This window comes from Balaenoptera borealis (genome assembly GCF_965194805.1).
Source record: "Balaenoptera borealis genome assembly, chromosome: 9".
NCBI lineage: Eukaryota > Metazoa > Chordata > Mammalia > Artiodactyla > Balaenopteridae > Balaenoptera > Balaenoptera borealis.
The window spans coordinates 47,018,694-47,040,197 of NC_138873.1; the positions used below are offsets into that span (position 1 = coordinate 47,018,694).

A 21,504-nucleotide genomic window follows, 5' to 3' on the forward strand; every position below is an offset into this window, starting at 1 on the left:
CTCCCCATCCACAGTGCAGGGAAAACATTGTGGATACCCAATAACTAGCCAACATTAGCAGTTAGCAGCAATTAAGGCATGGTGTGAAGTTAAGGGTTTAAGCCTCTGAAATCAGCCTGACTGGAACTCACAGGCCTTCAGATTTCCAAGGAGAAGAAACAGCTACTTTGTTATGACTTCCTGGAATTAAACCATTTTAGAACCAAAGCTCTGTTGAACATTTTGCACATGGATTTTTTTTTTTTTAAATACCAGTTCGTGTGTTGTTGCAATTGTTTCACCCATACAGAAGGCACCCTTTTATTTAAACCATGAAATATAACTGTCGTTCTGAAAGCAAGTGAAAATAATCTGCTAGTGGAAAATAATTCTCAACAAAATGGATGTATGTTTTGTTTTGGCCTGAGCCCTTTTCAGGATCCTAAAAGCCTGTGCTTTGTATGAAATTAGGCAGCAATTAACAGAAGCCTGTGCTTTAAAAGGACACATGTAGAGATGACAGAACCGGAAGGAATTAAGAAAATGTACCAGTCTGAGAAGCAGTTAGTACTAAGGGAAAATGGATATTCACTTCTTAATCCTTGAGGGCATCAGTATTGTTGAGTGTAGATCAGTCAACATGGGCTAGCTTATGCCACAGTGCCCAAATACCCAAGAATCTCAATGCCTTGAACAGGAAAGCTTTACTGATTAGTTATATTGCCAGTTATGATTGGCTGGGCTTTGCTCTGCAGCATCATAATCCTCACTTCAGGCAGAGCAGCCTCTAACTGGAAACATACTAGTGACCACAGCAGAGGGAAAAAAAAAAGGGGTGGTCAAGCACAAAATGACTCTCAAACCTTTTGCGTGGAAGTGACCACACTGCTTGCTGTTGACTTTTGTAAATCACACGTCAAGCCTCTTTCCAAAGGAGCAGGGAAGCATAACCCTTTCCCAGGGAGGGAAAGAAGGCCTTGGTAACCGGTGATACAGTCTATCACAGAGTCCAGTAAATAATTGATGCTTATAAAGTAATCTGAGTAATGAAGAAAAAGTTAAGCAAGTCCCCATATACTTCATTCAACAAATATTTATTAGATTCTTTAAATATTAGGCAGTGTACTGAGTACTATTTTATAAGGCACAGAGATGATAATATATATTCATCAAGCGTTTGCACTTAAAGGAATATGTTTTATCTGGGAAAAATGTTTGTGTGAGTTAGCTCATTTCCTGAAGACAAAGCAAAGGTATAATACAGCCTGTTTAATTCTGTGTTGATGCATTGCAGATTACTGTAAACTTAGTGGCTTATTAAAAACTCAAGTTTATTATGTCACAGTTTCTGTGTAGTGTCTTCACATGGTGTGACTGGCTTCTCCACTCAGAGTCTCATCAGGCTGAAGCAAGGTGTCAGCTGAGGTTCTCATCGGGCGCTTGGGGTCCTCGCTGGTTGTTGGCAGAAGCCGTTTCCTGTGGTTGTAGAGCTGAGGTCCTTGTTTTTCTGCTGGTCGTTGGCCAGGAGCCCCTCTCAGTCCTAGGGGACACCCTCAGCTCCCTGCCCCATGCCCCCCACAAGCCATTCACACATATGTACTTTCTGCCAGGCCAGCTGAAGTGTGTATCTCTGACTTCCTCTGGTTCCACCAGCTGTAGAAAAGGCTCTGCTTTTTTTTTTTTTTTTTTTTTAATTTATTTATTTATGGCTATGTTGGGTCTTCGTTTCTGTGCGAGGGCTTTCTCTAGTTGCGGCAAGCGGGGGCCACTCTTCATCACGGTGCGCGGGCCTCTCACTATCGCGGCCTCTCTTGTTGTGGAGCACAGGCTCCAGATGCGCAGGCTCAGTAGTTGTGGCTCACGGGCCCAGTTGCTCCGCGGCATGTGGGATCTTCCCAGACCAGGGCTTGAACCCGTGTCCCCTGCATTGGCAGGCAGATTCTCAACCACTGCGCCACCAGGGAAGCCCAAGGCTCTGCTTTTAAAGTGCTTGTGTGATTCGGTCAGGCCCACACCAATAATCTCTCTATTTTAAGGAGAGCTGATTTGGGATCGTAACTACATCTGTAGAAGCCCTTCAAGGGGTTAACCCTTCACTAGATGAGCATTTGATTGAATTATTGGGATAAGCTATGTGAACACCAGAATCCAGGCCCCTAGGGGGTCTCTCAGAATTCAGCCTGCTACCTGGTCCCACTGCAGAGGAGCGGGGGTTAGTGTGACTTGCACACGGCAGGACTGATGAGTTGACAGCTGTTCTAGTGTCCTGTGGTTCTCCTGAGTGAGAACTGGATTTACATTTATTGTAGATTGGTATCTAATTGAGGGCATTCAGTGACTAGTAAAACCCTGGTTCTATACTCCTGAGGTGGTTTCTCTAAGAGTTGCACTGAATGTGATCCCTTAAATGCTAAGAGAGTTACTGAAGTAGTCAGTCTGGCAGGAAACAGACTGTTCTCAAACTGGGTAATTGGGTAGAGTTTAATAAAGAGGCTTTCCTCCCTCCCTCCCTCTCTCCCTCCGTCTCTCCCTTCCAAGTTGTAGGCAGAGGTTAGGAATCCAACAAGGGCTAGTGCAGTACCTGTCCCAGTCCAGAAGGGAGAAGGCGGAGGGCTGAGGCCAGGAATCTGGAGTGGGGAGGTGGGTGGAGAGGGACACCTGACCGAAACCGTGGCCTTTGGTAGGAAGATGCAACCAGTCCATGAAAACTGAGCAGGGAAGTAGTGGGGGAACAAATAACTTGACCTCATTCTCCTCCCATCCTCTTATTTCTAGCTAAGAGGACAAAAGAGCTTGTTGGTCCAGTCCTCAGAGGTCAGCCTCCTGGGGCAAGAACTGGGTGGAGAAAGGAGCAGATCTAGAAGGACAGACAAGAGATATGCAGCCCAGTTACCAAAGACGTATTTCCTGGCTGTGGTCAGGGTCATAGGCTCTGTTGTGACTTGCAGATGAAGTGTTTCTTCTTCATCTGTGCTTCATAGAATGTTTTGACGAGCTTGATTGTAACTTGCATCCCATTAAGCTCAATCATTAATATGTATGGCTCTGTTTTCTGCTATTTTGAACTTATGGAGTGCAAAGGCCATGTCTTATACATCTTTATACCTATAGTACCTATGTGCTTGGCCCACAGCAGGTGATTAACAAACATGTGTGGAGTTATAAATATATGAAGCCGATGGTAAACTATTATTGAAGTCCTATGAATCAATTTGGTATTAGGGGCCTGAACAAATGTACACTGTTCTAATTGCTCTCTGAGATGTTCTATTCCATGTGAGCTGAGAGAGTAGGAGGATTCACTTACCATTGCTGCAACAAGTCTTACCCTATGACAAGTTGATGTTCCACTTCCATTTTCTATTTAAAGGTCATGAATTTCCGGTTATCCTACATACTCCGTTCAATAAGCATTAAAATCTGTCAACACAGAAGGACGAGCAAATGTCGGGTAAATGAGGCAGCTCAGAGCTACTTGTAATGAAATTGCAGTTGGCTGTTTATCTGTTGATGGCCTTGGGATGAGAGGATTGGATGCTCTGCCTTCCTACTGTTGTCACATGTGGTTCTGGTTTCCAACAGGGATGGGAGTGTGCTTAGTCTATGGAAAAACTGTTTTCTCCTATTTTACTTTTTCACATTTTCAAAGCACTAGGTAAGGATAAATGTGGTCAGCTTGATTTCTGATCATTGTTTTGATTCATATAGAATCACATGCTACAGAATCTCAGGGACTGACAGTCTAGGGAAAAATGTAAATGTCATAATTTTGTTAATTGTTTTAGCATGTGTTTCTTCCACGTGTCTGAAAGCAACTGTAACTGAGGGTTGTGGTTTCTGGAGCACAGCCAAAAATACAATGTGACTAACAACTGAGGAAAGTATCGTGGGATGTCATGTGGTATTGGAGCTTTCATCTTTTTTTTTTTTTTTTCCACCTCTGCCAAAGTGAGTATTTTCCAGTATTTAAGTGTGTTACTGGAATATGAAAAGAAGAATGATACAAAAGGAACCCTTGGATTGGTGTTTTTTTATCAGATAAAAAATAACATATAAAACTCACGTTTAAATTCTGTGACTATCCATTCCATCCTGGAGTTTCCTATTTCAAAAACTGGATTTGTGGGAAAAAACTCAGCTCTCTCAGTTCTTTAAACATTTCAATGATGATAAGGGTCTTTCTCAAGGAAACAAATATCAGGAAATTCAAATACTGGTATGAAGCCATAAACTCCCCTCACTTTGTTGCTCCAAAGCATAATAACTCTATTGAGAATGCCTGAAACCAGTGGGTGATCTCACCCTGAAGCTTCATATACGATTTCTTATTTTTACGACAGGCATTTCACAATTTCAAGGCAAGGTTGAAAAACAGTCGATTTCCCCCATTAAGCAAGTGATCAGGTTGCTGGAGGAATAAAGCAAAAGGCTGAGTTCACATGCTTGGCCAGGAGCTCTCTTGCAAGCTTCCTGGTTTGGGATGGACTGCAAATGCTATTAGTATATTTCCTGGTATTTCAGTCTTCTGCGAATTGCACAGTAACTAGGTCTTTGAACAGTGAGCATCTGGTAGCCAGAATCCCACAAAGACTTTCCCGTATTTTTTCAGAACTGTCTGCTCATTTTGAGGCTGTTCTCTCATTGTTTTATACTATTCCTTCTGTTTCTCTCCGCACGTGTCTGGAATTCACAAATATTTGTGTCATATTTAAAACTGACTGTACGTAGGTGACTAAACCAGTCCTTCGTGGGTCCAGCAGGTCGTAGGAAGCTGCTGCTGCTGATGTATAGCCTACTCATTTTCCCGACACACTCACACCCCCTCCTGTACCCATGACCACTAGCCCCACAGCTGCTGTGAGCTGCAGGAGCAAATGGCAAGTCTATCCTGCCAGTGGCTGGAGGAGAGATTCCAAAGTGTCCTTGGGAGTGATGTCAGAAAATCAAACTGCAGACAGCAGAGGAAGAAAGGACAGCTAGGACAGGGGTTCTAGCTTCTTCAGGGAACTGGGTAAGGGCTTTGAAGGGCCTGAAATGTCATGTAAATATCTGCCAAATGATCCCATGTACATTTTTTTTTTTTCCTGAAAAGAATCTAAAACTTACATTATATGTTCAAAGGGTTTGGGCAACAAAAAATTTTAAGAGGGATGATTGTCAAGAAAGTAGGTTTAGTTAACATTAAATTTTACAAATCAAGAGGGAAGGAAGATTGAAGGGCAGTAAGAAATAATAAAAGTAGGATACATAAGGAGAAAATACGGACAATAGAGAGAATAGCCCTTTACTCTTCTTGTCAGTTACGTAAGACTTGGCCTTGTGAGTTGGCATGTGAGGGTGCCATTTATACAGCTAACACACATCTGTTTTAGAGATGAGAAAATGAAGGCATAGAGAGGTAAGCAACGCATCTGCAAGGTCAGTCACTTTGCTAGTAAATATCAACAATCAGCTTTGAGGGCTGCTCTTAAACACTAGTTTAAACCAATAGGCTTTCTCTTTTCTTTCTTGATATGTATTATAAATTTTTTTTTTTATGTAATCTGGAGAATAAAGTTACACACCAAACTGTTTTTCTGAGTGTTGCAATTATGGGTGATTTAAAATTGTATTCTTACCTGCATTTTATATGTATTTATAATAAGTATGTCTTAATGATATCATAAAAATAATAATTTAAAATTATTTTCTTATTTCTAATAAAGTTCAGATCGTTAAATCCCTCATGAGCAACCACATATCTACTGAACAAAGGGCATCAAGTAAAGACTATAAGCAACAAACTTGGAAGAGTTTGGTATTAATTTATAATGACCACTGTCATTTTAGTGAAATGTGACTTGTTCATAGTAACTAGCGAGATGCTTGATGAAATCAGTGAATAAAACACAGTCCTAACAAAGAGTAATTTTAATGTAGATTTACAATATTAACTAAATACCTTTTTTTTTTTTTTTAAACTGGATTCTTTTTTATTTATTTATTTATTTATGGCTGTGTTGGGTCTTCGTTTCTGTGCGAGGGCTTTCTCTAGGTGCGGCAAGCGGGGGCCACTCTTCATCGCGGTGCGCGGGACTCTCATTATCGCGGCCTCTCTTGTTGCGGAGCACAGGCTCCAGACGCGCAGGCTCAGTAGTTGTGGCTCACGGGCCTAGTTGCTCCGTGGCATGTGGGATCCTCCCAGACCAGGGCTCGAACCCGTGTCCCCTGCATTAGCAGGCAGATTCTCAACCACTGCGCCACCAGGGAAGCCCTAAATAAATACCTTTTATTCTTCTAACATACACACTGATGCCCCATGACCATGCGTCCTGGTTGTGTCTCCATAGGCACAAAGAAATGGGGGCCTGGGCTACTTATGTGGTAATTTCTGCTTTGAAAAATTTCCAGGTAAAACCCATTTTGGTAGCGATCTTCAGGAGCTGAGTCATCCATTGCTTATTTGCTAGAACAGACTAAAGACTAAAGACAGTTGGTTGAGGAAAATCCTCATTTTTCTATCAGTTATCTTTTTAGTAGAGGCAGTTGAACAGTTCTCCTTTGAGGCAGGAGTCCTGGTTAGGCTTCTTTATTTCCACACAAGGATCTGAAACTAAATAATTGCCCCTTCTCCAAATTCTGAAGTGTAGGATGCTCCTTCAGCCAATCCACTCAGGACATGGGCCTCAGACCCTCCCTCTAGGCTCGACATTCTCCCTCCAGACTCTGCACTCTCCACAGAGCATGAAATTGGGTTGCCTCCAGCCCCTTTCTCCAAAGCCCTGCTGAGGAAGTGACCCTTTGGAGGGTTGTTGGAAGGTGATTCTCAGGGTCCTCAAAGTTCCATGCATGCATCAGCCCGGATCACTGAAAAGCTGTTCTGTACCACTCAGACCACATTATCTTGACCCCATTCAGAATCATTATTCCCCAGGCTTTCAAGTTTTTATCGAAGGGTACAGTGAAACTACTTGCCATCTGACTGTGTTTCTGGGTGTCATCTACTGCTTAGGTCAGAATACACATGCAAAATCTTACCTGAAAAATTGTTCAGAATTAGCACTAGGAATTATTTTTCCTTGGAGGAAGTGATTTGTTTCTTTCTCTCTAATGGTAAGAATATTTGTGGAGGGGAAGGATGAGGTTGAGTGTCTCTGGGAGAAGCCAAGGTGGCTTTCTACTGAAATTCTCACTGAGTTGTCAGTGTTCGAGATTTGATCTGACCCAGTGAGGTCAATTCATTCTGCTCAAACTGCTAAGAGTCAGATTCCTAATGTGGAATGCCATTGTCTTCCGTGTGAGGTCTGCTTTTCCTGCCATCTTTAAGTTTGCTGAAGAAACAGAAGAAGCAGAACCAAGAGAGATGGACAATTTCAAGAGAAATTTCTTTCAGGGCTTAGGGCCTGGTGCATTATCCTGGTCAAAAAAACATTCATTTCTTTGTAGTTCAAGGCCAAATTTTTCTCTTTCCAGGGTGGTGCTGGATAAAACTGTGCCAGCTTCTGTGGCTTTAGCTTTTTCTTAAGTTGGTATGGGAGGAACATCCCCTTTCTAGTCATATAGTGGTTTTCCCAGATGAACAAAACATATTTCGTTAGGAATATATATATATATATTCCTCTTAATATACCCAATAACATCATGATTTGCCTCATGATGTTAAATTTCTGTTTAACCTTAGTTTGGATATTTCAAAGTCTTGTGTGTGTGTATTTATATCTAGGTATATATAAAATTTATATAACTGTATCTCTCACAGCTGGCAGATCACACTGATTGTTATGAATTTTACTAACACTAACTCTTGGAGGGCAAACTTCTCTCAAAATTGGGGTGTTGAGAAGTGTACATCAATATTTTCTTCAGTACTACCAAAAAGATTACGTAACTCATTTTATTTCTCGTTGCTTCCACTGCAAAAACAAAAACAAAAACAAAAACCTACAAGGAATTAAGGTCAGATCATGGAAATATATAGGCCCTTAGAGCTCCCATATTTGTGATATTTATCCAAGTTTGGCCTTAAATATCTATTCTTAGTTATATTTCCTTTCATCTTTTTTATTGTTTTTATTTTTGTAATTCTATTCAAATTGTCTGTGGACAGAGGTGAGGCAAAGAACAGACAAACAAATGAACAAACCAGCTGTTTTCCCAGCCCCTCTGTTTAGTATGTGGCAGTTTTCTATGTTCTGTTGGGTAAAACCAGAAATCCTCACTTACACAAATTTTCCATTGTTGAAATGAAAAATACCATAAACTTTATAGTAAAATATAATTTAAATATAAAGAAAATTATTAGAAGTCAAATTCTGCTCTTTAGAATAGTCAGTAAATGGAGTAATCTGGTAACTATTTTGTTTACCTGAGAGTTATCTTTAATTTAGGCATAAATCATATGCAAGTGCCTATAAATACATAGAGGGTATATATAATATATGTATGTATGAGTAGGTATATAATAGAAGTAGATTTTATAGTAAGATCTGTTCAGAGTTTTTGCAGTTGCTCCAGGTAAACAAGTATCATTGGCGAGAGCTGGGAGGGAACTAATCCTCTGAACTTTTACATTCTTGTTTCAATTCTAGATAATGAGAGGCTGAAAATGTTAAGCACAGAGGCATACCATGTGCTATGTTTTGCGCAAAGTAAGCAAATAAAAGAGTAACTGTGTGTGTCTACAGAGATAGAAATCTTGTACCCCCTGTTTTGTTGCTAATTGGACATGAAAGAAGATGGCTTTCATATAAATGTCGTGTTCTTCTTGCTGCTTTCATCTTCCTCAGTCTCAAGTTTCTGACTGTTTCTAGGAGATTCTTGAAGGCATTAGGAGTAGATAATTCATCACATCCTTTTCCAAGTATGAATCTGTGAAACAGCGATGGGGCTGATGAGCTAATACAGTTAACAGAAATGCCACCATGCATTTTATCTCATTTTTTCCCCTACCACAGGAAACCGGGAAGGGAATCTTATTCCGACAGTGAAGAACAAAGGCAGTTTATGGGGGGAGGGGGGATTTCATATACCACCCTCCACAAAGTTTTTTTTTTTTTTCCCTAGAAGACTGTAATCAAGACACAAAAATGCACAATGGGTATAGTGAGTGAGCAAGTTTGTGTCGTTAATTATATATTTCAATACAGTGTAATTTTAGAAATAGTTTTGTGAATGCTATAAATAAATTGTAACTGGAAAAATTACATCAAGGATGAAAAGAACTTTGAAAATAAATATTGGTATGATCAGCTACACGAAAAAGGAATGGATCCAATTAAACCATGATGGCAGAAGGTCTCATCTTGATGTCCTAGTCCTTTCTTTTAATTGAAGTATAGTTAATTTATAATGTGTTAATTTCAAGTGTACAGCAAAATGATTCAGTTATGTATATCTATATATACATATATTCTTTTTCAGATTCTTTTATCTTATAGGTTATTATAAGATATATAGTTCCCTGTGCTATACAGTAGGTCCTTGTTGTTTACCTACTTTGTATATAGTAGTGTGTATATATTAATCCCAAACTCCTAATTTATCTCTCCTCCCTCCCCCTATCAAATCCCCTTTGGTGAACATAAGTTTGTTTTCTATGTCTTTGAGTCTATTTCTGTTTTTAAAATAAGTTCATTTGTATCATTTTTTTTTTAGATTCCCCATATAAGTGATGTCATATGATATTTGTCTTTCTCTGTCTGACTTCACCTAATATACTTCACTTCATATTATAATCCCTAGGTCCATCCCTGTTGCTGCAAATGGCATTATTTCATTCTTTTTTATGGCTAATATTTGGGGCCCATTCATGTCCTTTGTGCTTTCCCCACTGACCGAGCACATACTTTTACATTTGACCAACAAGGGAAGCCTTTTGGAGGAGAAGAGCGACAGAATGCTGAGGACGTTGGTAGAAGAGGGTTATGTGTGGACAGCATGATCAAAGTTGACCACCTCTGAAATCAGATAGGTGTAAGTTCATATTCCAGACAAGACTTTTTTTAAGTGATATTTCTTTTCCTTAACTAAGCTTTAGACTTTTTAAACATCAGAAAGAAATATTTCTTTCTTCTGAGTAATTGACCAACTACTCCCAGCTGATTCAGCATGCAGAATGTGCTTGATGTTTACTTTATCTGTTGCAGGAAAGCTTCCCTGGAATGCTAGCCCCTTAACTGAAACTATTCAGGAAAATATCACTAATCAAAGGAACTCAAGAAATCATTACCCTACTGTCGTCATTCATGCGTTAAGGAGTCTATTAGCATTTGCTAAGGCATCTGTCTTTTCAGATTTAACACAAGCCACTCTGGTACTGGAAAAAATCAAAAACACCTGGATAACCAAGAGGGCATGGACAAGTATAAGTACCTATCTCCTTGGGACAGAGCCACTTGTATATTACTTTAGATACCCATAATAACATAACTAATCATTAATATTAATTAAAAAGGTAAGAGGAATCTTTCTGAGGCAATCAGTGCCTGAAGAGGGATCTGTTGAGTTTCCCCAAACTGATAGTCTGTGGTGGTCACCACTTATGAGAAAGCAAGAGTTCACTAAGGACTCAAACTAACCCCTATATTGACCCAGGGATCAGGCTGTGACAAAAAGGATATTTTCTTCTAAAAAAAAAAAAGCACTGAAGGATAATTTTGTTTTTCTTTCAGTTGATAAAATTGAATGTTTAATATGTTCAAAGTACTATGTTAGACCATCAGGGTGTTGCAGAGTTCTGTGAAACTCAATTCTTTTTCTCAAGCAACTTAACTGGTAGATGTGAGAGCCCTAAATAACTTTAATTCCAGGTAAAGTGAAAGTAAGCGCTACTGACTGGTTAGATGTTCAAAGAGGAGGATGATCTCTTGGATTACTCTTGTGAGCATGGGGAACCTTGAAGAAGAAGAGGTATTTGAACCAGGCCTTGAAAGCTAAAATTAGGAAGGAGGAGTGGAAGAGGGAGTAAAAAAGTGAGCTTGTTCTCAGATGGAAGGACCAGTGTAAACGAAGGCACAGGGGATGAGGAAATTTGGGGTGTGATTAAGAAATGATGAGGTTAGTTTTCTTAAGCAGGAGGGTTATAAGATGGGACTGAAAAAGAAAGCTAAAGAGGTAGATTGTTTCGAGAGCATAGGGAACCTTGGATGTTAGACCAATGAGTTTGTTCTTTAATTTAATAAGGAATTATCTGTAATAGGGAAACATTGAGGGGTTTTTAATTGTGGAAAGATGTGATAGCAACCGGTGTTATAGTATTTGTAATTTGAGGGAAGCTTATGTCAGTGTTGATCAACAGGTTCTTCACTATTGGCCCTCTAAGGGGACTTCGTAGACATCTGCCTGATATTCCACAGGTTCCCGGTGCAGTCATGTTCATTGAGAGCTGATCTATTGCATCTTGTTTCCATCAATGGCCAGGATATTCTCTTTTCTTATCTTCTTTAATGTCCTTTAGTGTGTTTGAGCCTTGAGTAGCTGTTGAGATAAAGCAATCGAACATAATTAGGTACTTGGTGAGTATCATAGGAGTAAAATTGCAAAAATGTGACTTCCCTAGTTTTGAACCCAATGAAGAGCTGTGTAATGTTTGAGTCAGACTTTGTTTTTTAAAGAAGTTACCATTGTTATAAAAACATCATAACAAACAGCAGGTTGCAAGCATATTTAGATCATTCTTACTGAAGAAAATAAACATTTATTGCCAGCTGTGAAAGGGCAGATTTGATGACTGATGGAAAAATCACACTGCTTTGTCAGTTCACATAAATAATAATTCATCAAAGAAACATGTGTTGATGAGTGCAGTCTGATTTGAATTTAAACCACAGTGCATTCTTGGGAAACAGCTGAAGTACCTGAACCTCCCTTGAAAAGTCTCCAGCACATTATCTACGGATATAAACAATTCTTCCTAAGTCATGTAATGAATCTTATCAAAAATGCTCAGAGATGACTAAGGTTGCCTATATTTACCTGGAGAAAAACATATCTGGGTGCCCATGAATGTCTGATGAGTACTTAAGGAATATGATCTGAGTTCACTTTTGCAATAGATGCTCAAGAAATTGGTTTGGGATCAGATGAATGTTTACCAGACACTAAGAAAAATAAAAAGGATTGGCTGCTCAACCTCTGATAATCATTGTTCAGTGAGAAAGGATAGAATGTGATATTTTCTCTGGTAAGCATTCCACTCTTGGGCCACCCCAATCCAGAGACCCTCTCTGCTGTTGATGAACTGATGGGATTCAGCAAGCTGCTGTGTGAATCTGGCGGCCAGGTGTCTTGGTGTGGTTGAGACAGGAGCTAACAGATTTGACATGTGGGAATATTACTCCCAGATGCTCCCCAAAGGGAAAGAACAACTTTCTTTCAGTGACCTGTCCTTTCAAGATGAGTCCTATGGCATAGGTACTGTAATTAATTACCTCGGTGAGAGGAAGCAATGCATCATGGGTGCCGTTCTGCCAGAAAAAATAAGCATTTCCAGTGGGTTCTGCCCGATTTCTTAGTAAAATCCAGTGGTCTGTGTCTGGAGGTCATCCAAGGCAAATCAAAGAACGAAATCTTCAGATGTTGAGGAGATAAGGAAGGCAGAACACACTAAGGATGTGTGGTGTTGATTTTAAACTGAAGAGACCAGTTAACCAGGCGAAGCCACGTCACAGATAGTTATGGCCCTTGCTGCCAAAGTCTGTGAAGAAAAATACAACCAGAAGTTGATGTCCACAATGCCAGTGCTCTGATGTCCAGAGCCTCATAGCCTGTCAGGTCTCAAATACTACCGTATCACTTGGAAACGAACATCTGCCTGACAATATATTTACGTTTATGTGTTTAAGAGACTTTGGTACTCACTATGAGTTGCATTAAGAAAGCTTTTTCAATCTGTCATTCAGCAGATTTCTCAGCTTTCTTCCCATCTTCCAAACTCTAGAATGCAATGACTATCTTCATAACGGCTTTCGTGATTCTAGATTATGTATCCTAAAAGTGAAACACTCTCTATGCAGAACTGCATTCACAATATCTAAATCCGTATTGGTAATGGAACAATTTAGGCAAAGTAGTACAGATATTGGGCAGGCAGAGGTGTTGCTGCCCAGGTTTCAGGGGAATGAGCTCAAGTTGTGACTCTCTGGTCCTCTGTCTCTGTCCTGTACCCAGTGTCTGATAGGTAAGTTTGATTGCTCTCTTCTTATGACATAAATGTATTTTGTTCGTTCATTCTATTATATGAAATTATTGTTGTTTAGCTTACAAAAATTAAACAGATTTCTCTGTTTCTATTTCCCATGGTTGTTTTTTAGCCTTCTATTATATCATCTCTTACTACTCTGAAGAGCAGTAGAGGAAAGAAGTTACTCTGTTGTGTTAAAAATATTTTCTATTGCAGGTTCTGGTTAAGGTTGTCTGGGACAATTTTGATATTTCAAACACTCCAAACTCTCTGTGTCAGATTACATAAACCTGCCTTTTCATTAGAACTTAAAAGAGAAAAAAGCAAAAGCAATGTGTTTAACTCCTGGGATTTAAAAACCTGTAATCAACTGAACCCAAGCTGTATTACTTTTGCAAGGTTCTATATTAAAATTTTTGTTGGTTTATAAAAAAAAGAATCAAAAAGGCATTTACAGTTTTCTTTTAGAAATGAAATATGATGGATTAACTGCCCTTCGCACTTCTGTGTTATATTAATTCTATATTATATATTAATTTCCCTTCTTTAATTTTGCTTTCAAGGTTGTGTCAGTGGTCAGTGTATTGTCTTTCAGCTTCAAATCCACCCTTTCCTGCCCTGCTTGGTGAAAATGAACTGGACCCTGTAAACATTTTTCCTTTGCCGCTGGCACGATGCTAGGCTTTGCCAATAGAGGGCACTAGAGGGATAATGCAAGGTGACAGTGTCAGGCTGATACTTCCCTCGTGGTTCCATTCCTCCATTTGTTATTCAGTGTGGAAGTCCAGAAGTTCCAGCTACATTCCCAGGACACACTTTCATCAACTAGGGGCTGTTTCTGAGCACCTCTTGTGGGCCACATCTGTGGTGGCTTTCGTTGAACTCTCAGACCACGCCCTCTTTGAAGAGATCTGAATCTCAGCTCTGGGTCCCTTTATTATCCACTTTCCCTCAGCTAGGAGGTAGTAGCTGCTTTTTTGCACATGGGAATTCTGGACTGCTTAGAGTTCTCTTTTAGTCCTTTTAGTGGTTAACCTGCTTTTATGGATTAATAATTACTTATATTACTTTTTTTCTATTCAAAGTACTGATCTGATGTCTGTCTCCTGATAGGACCCTGACTGATATACAAGTTGTTTATAAGTATTCTTAACGTATGCATGCCTAACCCACCTAAAGAGTTTTTAAATTCCCCAAGGGAGAGGGCACATGCTTCTGCATTCGTAATTTTTTTTACTCCCTTCAGAGCTTCATACAATGCTCTGTACATTGTATGTACATGTTTAATACATTTATTAAACACTTCTGACCAACGATGATGAATAAGACATGGGCATCAAGAATCTCATTGTCTAGTAGGAGAGAGAGACATGCAAACAAGTAACTTGTCCGGTTAGACTGTGATAGATACGTTATAGAAGGTATGTGGTCCTGTGGCACCCCATGTGGAGTGAGGCTGGGGGCAGGGATGGAGGGGACTTCACAGAGCAGTCGCCGCTGAACTGAGTTTTCAAGGTTGAAAAGAGGGATGATCCCCACAGATTAGGGAGGAAAGGGCAATGCAGACGGAGGGAAGAAGTGAAATTTTAGGAATATGTGAAGCAAAACAAGACAAACTTGAGGAATGTCAAGTAGTTCACTATCGTGACCTAAGCGATGTGTGTGTATCTGTGGGACTGTAATGTGAATGGGGGAGGAAGCAGCCCTGAGGACGGTGGAGAATGAGACTAAAGGACTAGGTAGCTCCAGGACAGACTGGACTTTGTAGGTCACGCTAAAGAGTTTGGATTTTTATCATGGACAGCTACAAACTCAAAGAACTCCAAGGATATAAAGAATATAGAGAAAAAGTTAACCGTTAGTTTTATGCATCAAGTGTACTTAATCCTTCCTTCACTATGTGGAATGTACTTTTGAAGGATTCAAAGAAATTCAAATCCTTAGCCTCGCCTTGGAGTTAAAAGAGGGAGATTTAAGTATTAGGAAGTAGCAAGAAGCACTAAATTGACAGCTAAAGACCAAAGTGTGCCCTGAGGTTTGAGGCAGGAGAGACTGGGGTAGTTAAGAAGAAGTAGAACTCCGGTAGGGCCCTCGGGTACTTAAATTTCTTCCTCTGTCTGCATTGTCCTTTCGTCCCCATCTATGGGGACCATTCCTGTCATCTTTGAAAAGAACTCAGCTCAGTGACAACCACTCTGTGAAGTCTATTCGATTCCCATTCCAACCCCACCCGACATGGGGTGCCATCACTGTTTCATGTACATTCTTCTATAGTGGTATCTATCACACTCTAATAATGAAAGGTAACTTGTTTGTATGCAGAGTTACTTGTTTGTATGTATGTAGAGGGACTGCATTTTAGGGAAAGAGCAACCTTTTAGAAAAGGGAAGCAAAACCACAGAATATGTTTGGCAGCCGGAGGGAAGCTCAGCTGAAGGGGAGTGATGAGAGAGAAGGTTGAAAATGTTGGTCAGTGTTTCTGGAATGACAAACTTGTGGCATGGCGCTTCTACTCACCACTTCCACACCATGCCACCTATCGTGTTCCTGCTGGGCTCAGGGGCAGCTCCGGCTTCTTTCCTGGGTGCTTAGTGAGGCACCTTGAATTGAGAATTTAGTCTTTAGGATACCATGACAAGGTTTCGACTGGTGGATTGCTCATTATAAAGATTTTTCTGACTATGTTGTTAGAGGTAATGAATGGAAGATCCCAAAGATGGAAACCAGAAGCTGTTGAAATGTGCTTTTCTATGTAAATTATATTTCAGGTGTTAAGAAGCTACATGTTTCAGCTGTTAGTTGGAAAGATATAAGGAGTGTTTGTATGAAATTTACATTGATGCTATCTCCAAAAGAAACAAAGCTGTAACACACCAAATGTCATAAATCAGAATGTCATGCTGAAAAAAACGTTGTTCCATTTCTCCCTTAGGATATGGTTGACCTCAGAATAGGAATTCAGAAATCTCTCTGCCTGCCTCTTTGCCACTAAGAAAACAGACACTGGTTCCCCAAACCCCTGATTAAGAAAGAAGCTGGAAGAACATGCAGAAGCTTTTGAGACTGTGAGTACTCCTGCCAAAACCCAGTGGGAGAGCCTCTAGAGAAATGGAGGTCATAGAAGTTTAAAAGTTTGATTATTTAAAAAAGTTTTTACTACCTTCCCAGTAAACAGTACCTTAATTCTTCATTCTTACTAGCAAATTGTCATTTAGCACCCAATAATTCTCTTATTAAAGCCCAGAGGATTATTATTTTCAGGGATGGGTGAATTTAATTGCCTTGCTCTCTCCCACAACTTTGCAGAAGTATCTCGGGAGACAAAGTTCTTTTCATTCCCTACCCCCAACCCCCCAGCAGCCCCTGAATATATTCCCTTTTCCTGTGAAGCATGAAACCTGGAATACTGAGACTCAGATGTATGAGAGGAGAAAAATGCATCAGGGCAAAGTGATCTCTCGGTCCTGTGCAGGACTCACTAATTCTCTGACCCTTGGAAAGTTATTTAACCTCTTTGTCTTGTCTTTTTAATTAGTAAATGTGGAGACTAACAATTTTCTCTGACTCCTTATAAGACTTTTATCCAGACGAAGTGAAATAATAGATATTGAGAGTCTTTTTGAAAAATTACAGTGTTACAGAAACATAAGAAATCCTTCTGTTATCCTAATTACATGATAAATTTCTCATGATTAAGAAATTTTGATGGTGGTGTTGGGAAAGATTTGCCTGGTGTAATGAGATGGGGCAACTCAATATGTGCAGTGGCTTGTATGTTTTAGTTCTCTTTGTGCATGTACAGTGACTTATCGGCCACTGATCTCCTGCATGGCTGCATCTTCATCTTCACTCATTCATTCATTCATTCAACAATTATTTATTGAGTGCTTATTATGCACAAGGAATTGTTCTAGGTGCTGGAGATACTGCCTAAAGAAAAGAGCCAATGTGCCTGCCCTCATGTAGCTTATATCCTAATTAGAGGAGACATAAAATAAATAAATTCACAGTATGACAGATGGTGTTAAGTGCTATGAAGAAAAATAAAGCAGGAAAGGAGCATGTGAGGGGTTGGGGGACTATGGCCAACTAGCCAAATCTTGTCCATGGCCTGGTTTTGTAAATACCGCCATGACCATTCATTTGTACTTTGTCTACTGCTGCCTTGACTTAAGTAGTTGAGATGGAGACCATTTTTTACCACAAAGCATAAAATACTCACTACCCTTTGGCCTTGTGCAGAAAATGTTTGAAGCTCCAGACGTAGGCCTGGAGACACAGATAGAGGCAAACTTGTTAAAAACTAAACCTACCTTAACCAAACCTATTGTAACAGGCTACAGAGGAACTACTCACCTGCCCAACACTTGGTTTTAGCCAATGCTGTGAATAACATTTTTTAAAATCAAATCTTCTGAACAAAGTTACTGATAAAATTTGAAATATTGACTCTTTAGGGTCTTTCCTTTTCTAATTTCCCAGGCCTAAATTTTGGTGCTAGCCAGTGGACGGCCAAAGAACAAAAAGTTGCTAGAAAAAAGAGGGAGTGGGAAGTCGTTGAAAAATATCACATAGAATCATAAATTTCTATTTAGTTGTTAAATTTTAGTAACTATGTCTGTATTCCAATGATGATATTTTTATTATTTAATTAAAGTTAATGCTATTTGTTGGTACTGGTTTGGGAGCTGGCAGTGTCAGGTGGTATATCTTTAAGGGGGAATAGGGTTAAGTGGGTTGCAACTTGCTTCCAGGTAATTTGGCGATGGGGGGGTATGGATGACATCTAGTTGGTTACGTCAACTAGAGTGAAAACAAAACATAAAGGTAAATTGTCAACCGTAAAAGATATTTCCATTCTTTAAGCATGTTCCTGTGGCTAAGGCTAAAATGGATCCATCTGAGATCTTCTTTAAATAGAAATTCTTAGTAATATTTAAGTAGCAGGTACAGTAGATATTAATGTATGTCATGACTTCATATTATTTTTAATGGCTGTGTATATAGTAAGGCTTATTTTAATGAGAAAGAAAAGGGTCTAATATTGAATTAATAGTGATTTTATACACTTGCATAAATTTTCTTTATTTAGGAATATTTTGTATGTTAAATATCAACCTGCTGTCTTACGCTTGAAATTAGTAAATGTCAGAAATGGATTTATAAAAGGTGCTCTCACTTTGAATCCTGGGTTCTCTTTTGACATGTTAGCATTTTCAAGATTCTTTTTTCTCGTACACACCTACAACCCATATACAACACTCCACTTGACCCAAATTCAAAACCCAGTCCTTTCAAAAGATTCGGGGAAGGTTGGTTTTTTATCTGCGCTTGATATAAGGTCTGCTTCATTTAAATAGTAATTGCTCCTGTGAAGCAACCAATTCTAGGTGATTCTAGTTACTGCTCTTGTATGAAGAACAAAGACACACAAAAACACACAAAGACACAATCTGGGTGAAGTTACCTGGTTCGAGGACTTTTCTTTATCACACCCAAAGGGGGTATTGTTGTTTGTTCCCTTGGTTAATTTATTTTTCCGCTAAACATTGTAAAGACTAAAAAGGCTTAGGGAGAAAAGGAGGAAGGTGGTACTAACATTATTGAACGCATATGTTGTGTTAGGCATCGTGTCAAGTTCTTTACATGAATTATTTTGATTTATACAAATTTTATGAGTTAGGTATTATTTTTTCCCCCAACCCTCAATTTAAAGATGAAGAAAATGTGGTTTGGAAAAGTTAAGACATTTGTCTAAAGTCCCAGGGCTGACACATCTTAGAGCTGGGATTCAGCTCATTTTCCCTACTGTAGCAGGTGACCTCCCACCATGGCAAGACTGAGTCTCCCAGGGTGGCGCACGCTACGTGTTGCTTACTAAGGGTTAACTCAAGCAAACTTAAGTAGACACATCCAGTGTGTGCTGCAGCTGGCTTGTACCAGCTCACAAGAGCTGATTGTTGAATTTTCAACTGCTGGTTGCTACACCTAGACATTTATAAACATTAAATTCCATAAACTTAAAAATCTAATAAATTATTTTTAAAAAGGTAAAAATAAGGTAATAAAAGGTATTAAAAAGGTATATATATAAAAAAAGGTAATAAAAACTCAAAACATCACCTTGAAATTATTTTTCTACAGCTTACCATTATCTGTGCACTTGAGGTTACTTGTGTCTATTGTGTCTATATGGCAGAAATACTATATGATGATGTGCTGCTGCACTGTCTTCTCAACTCCACATTCAATGACCTCACATTAGTAGCTTGACAGTGGCCATGGTAGGAACGTTTAGACCATGAAAATAAGTAAACACTACAAATCTGCACCCTCAACCCCAGGAAAGCCATTTGTTAATATTTATCAGCATACTACTGTGTACAGCTCTTACAATTAATATACGAACTTCAATTCTTTTATGCTTTCTTTTTTTAAAAACTCATGAGCATTCACTGTGTATTTACTTAGCATTCACTGTGTGTCAGATACTGCACTACACACTTCTGCCATCCTTATTTCACTCTTATAGCTATTTCATTTATAGCTATAAGGTAGATATCATTACTCCCATTTTGTAGACAAAAAACTGAGGTTTAAAGTAAAGTAACATTCCCAAGGTCACACAACAAGTTAAGTAGTGGAGCACAAACTTGATTGTATGTTTTGTGAATCTACATTTCACAGCACTGCAGCTGCAGTGGCATATTGTGGGGATAGTCCAGGACACCGCTGTAGTCAAGGAAAAAACATTTTGTTAAAGCCATACTTTTTCTTTCTATTTTACTACTACTATATTCACTTGAATGAATAATCAGCACATCCATTGGAATGCAACATGACAGTCTGTAATGTTGAATAGAAAAGTGAAGACTAGAATAGAGGATAAGAGGAGCTGAAAGGAAAAAGCGTAAAACATGTGGCAATCCAGACTAGCTGTCTCATACCAAAAAAAACCAGCTTGTAATGTCCTTGCCTTACAAACTGGGCAACACAACACAGTCACCCCGTTCTGAAAATACAGTGTTCCAAATGATAACTTTATTAAGGAGCTGATAGCACCTATTCTTGAGTTGATTATGCTATGAGATGCCCACCTGATACTTTGTAGTATAGAGAGTCAAGACTTCTTTCAAAGAGGACATTTTAGGAGGGCTTAGTGGAGAACCTTAGCTTTCATCATTTCAACAGGCAGTTTTATAGGTCAGTAGCACAAACCCCAGAATTTCAGTGCTTCAATACAACACTACTGAGTGAGCACAGTTTACTTCTTGCTCCCATTGTAATCTGATGCAGATCAGGCGTTAGTGGCTCATTGGCCCTCCAGCTATGTCTCAGGGATGCGACTGCTTCCATTTCAGAGTTCTTCACTTCCAGCCAAGGCGTTCGAGGAGAATTCACCTCTGTCTTAGCTGCCTGAGGCTGAGCTTCCATTCACATTCTTCTCAGTAAGCCCTCATTCGCGTGGCCACAACCAAACTACACGAGAGACTGGAAATGTCAGAGAGCACGTGGATGGTTGGTGCTAGGGACCATCTTCTCCATGTTCCCTGGAGCCTACAAAAGCTTTCTTTCATTCCAAGCACTCTTTCTTTGCTCTCGAGTTGAAGTAGATTTCTGTCTGCCAAACACACCAGAAGAAGTAAAGCATGACTTATTAAGACTATCTCTGTTCTTTTTCCTAATGGCGAGGTTTAGACAATACAGTTTGAAGTCGGTGTAGCTGTTGAGCGTTTTCGTTTGCAGAGCCTTCTCTAACACAAAGCCTATCAGAGTTCTCATTATATTTACTCCATGGCATTTAAATTCAGGAATTCTAGAAAATATTAGAGAAATCTATCATGCCATTTTTATAGTTTAGCCAATAAACCACTCAGTTGTTAACACTTAACTTCCTTCTTTATGTATTTTATGTAAATCTCTTGTTTCTTTAATTGGGCAGTTAAATATTTTATTGACATGTTTAACTTTTACCCATTTTAATGAGTTCTTGTACATTGTCTTTTTGGAACTCCCGAGGCCCAGTGTAAAATTTGCCCTTATAGATTAATGTACAGTCATCAATGGCTACTACTTCAGAGTAGCCAAATAATTGTTAAGTATTAATGTGGGGGTTTATGCAACCCATTTCTAACCTCTGCCTCAAATCTCACACAAAATACAGTCAAAAGATATAGAATGGTTTGCTAAGGGGGTTCCTGGGACATAGGACTCTTAAAACTAAAACTGGGAAAGTTCCAGGCAAACCACAACCAGTGGGTCACCTTATGAGTGTTCCTCCTTGAGTTACAGATTTGGTTCCTCCTAACTGACTTTGTGTTTTTATCTTGGGCCCCAACCCCTGTCCTACATGTGAGAAAGAGAC

At 39.4% G+C, this 21,504-nt stretch overlaps 3 long non-coding RNA genes across 3 annotated transcripts in view; 1 reads left to right on the forward strand and 2 right to left on the reverse strand.

Annotated features, from left to right (window-relative positions):
• Nucleotides 1–21,504, reverse strand: part of LOC309634634 — a 494,785-nt gene that overhangs the window by 195,655 nt on the left and 277,626 nt on the right. The gene's annotated exons all lie outside the window — the stretch shown is intronic.
• Nucleotides 1–21,504, forward strand: part of LOC309634630 — a 463,425-nt gene that overhangs the window by 79,485 nt on the left and 362,436 nt on the right. The window contains exon 3 of the long non-coding RNA XR_014248260.1: nucleotides 16,072–16,204. This is a non-coding gene — a long non-coding RNA (uncharacterized lncRNA). The remainder of the gene's footprint in view (nucleotides 1–16,071; nucleotides 16,205–21,504) is intronic.
• The window catches only part of LOC309634625, a 43,971-nt gene continuing 22,467 nt past the window's right edge, over nucleotides 1–21,504 (reverse strand). The window contains exon 2 of the long non-coding RNA XR_014248256.1: nucleotides 1–21,504. This exon is cut by the window's right edge and continues 11,254 nt beyond it. This is a non-coding gene — a long non-coding RNA (uncharacterized lncRNA).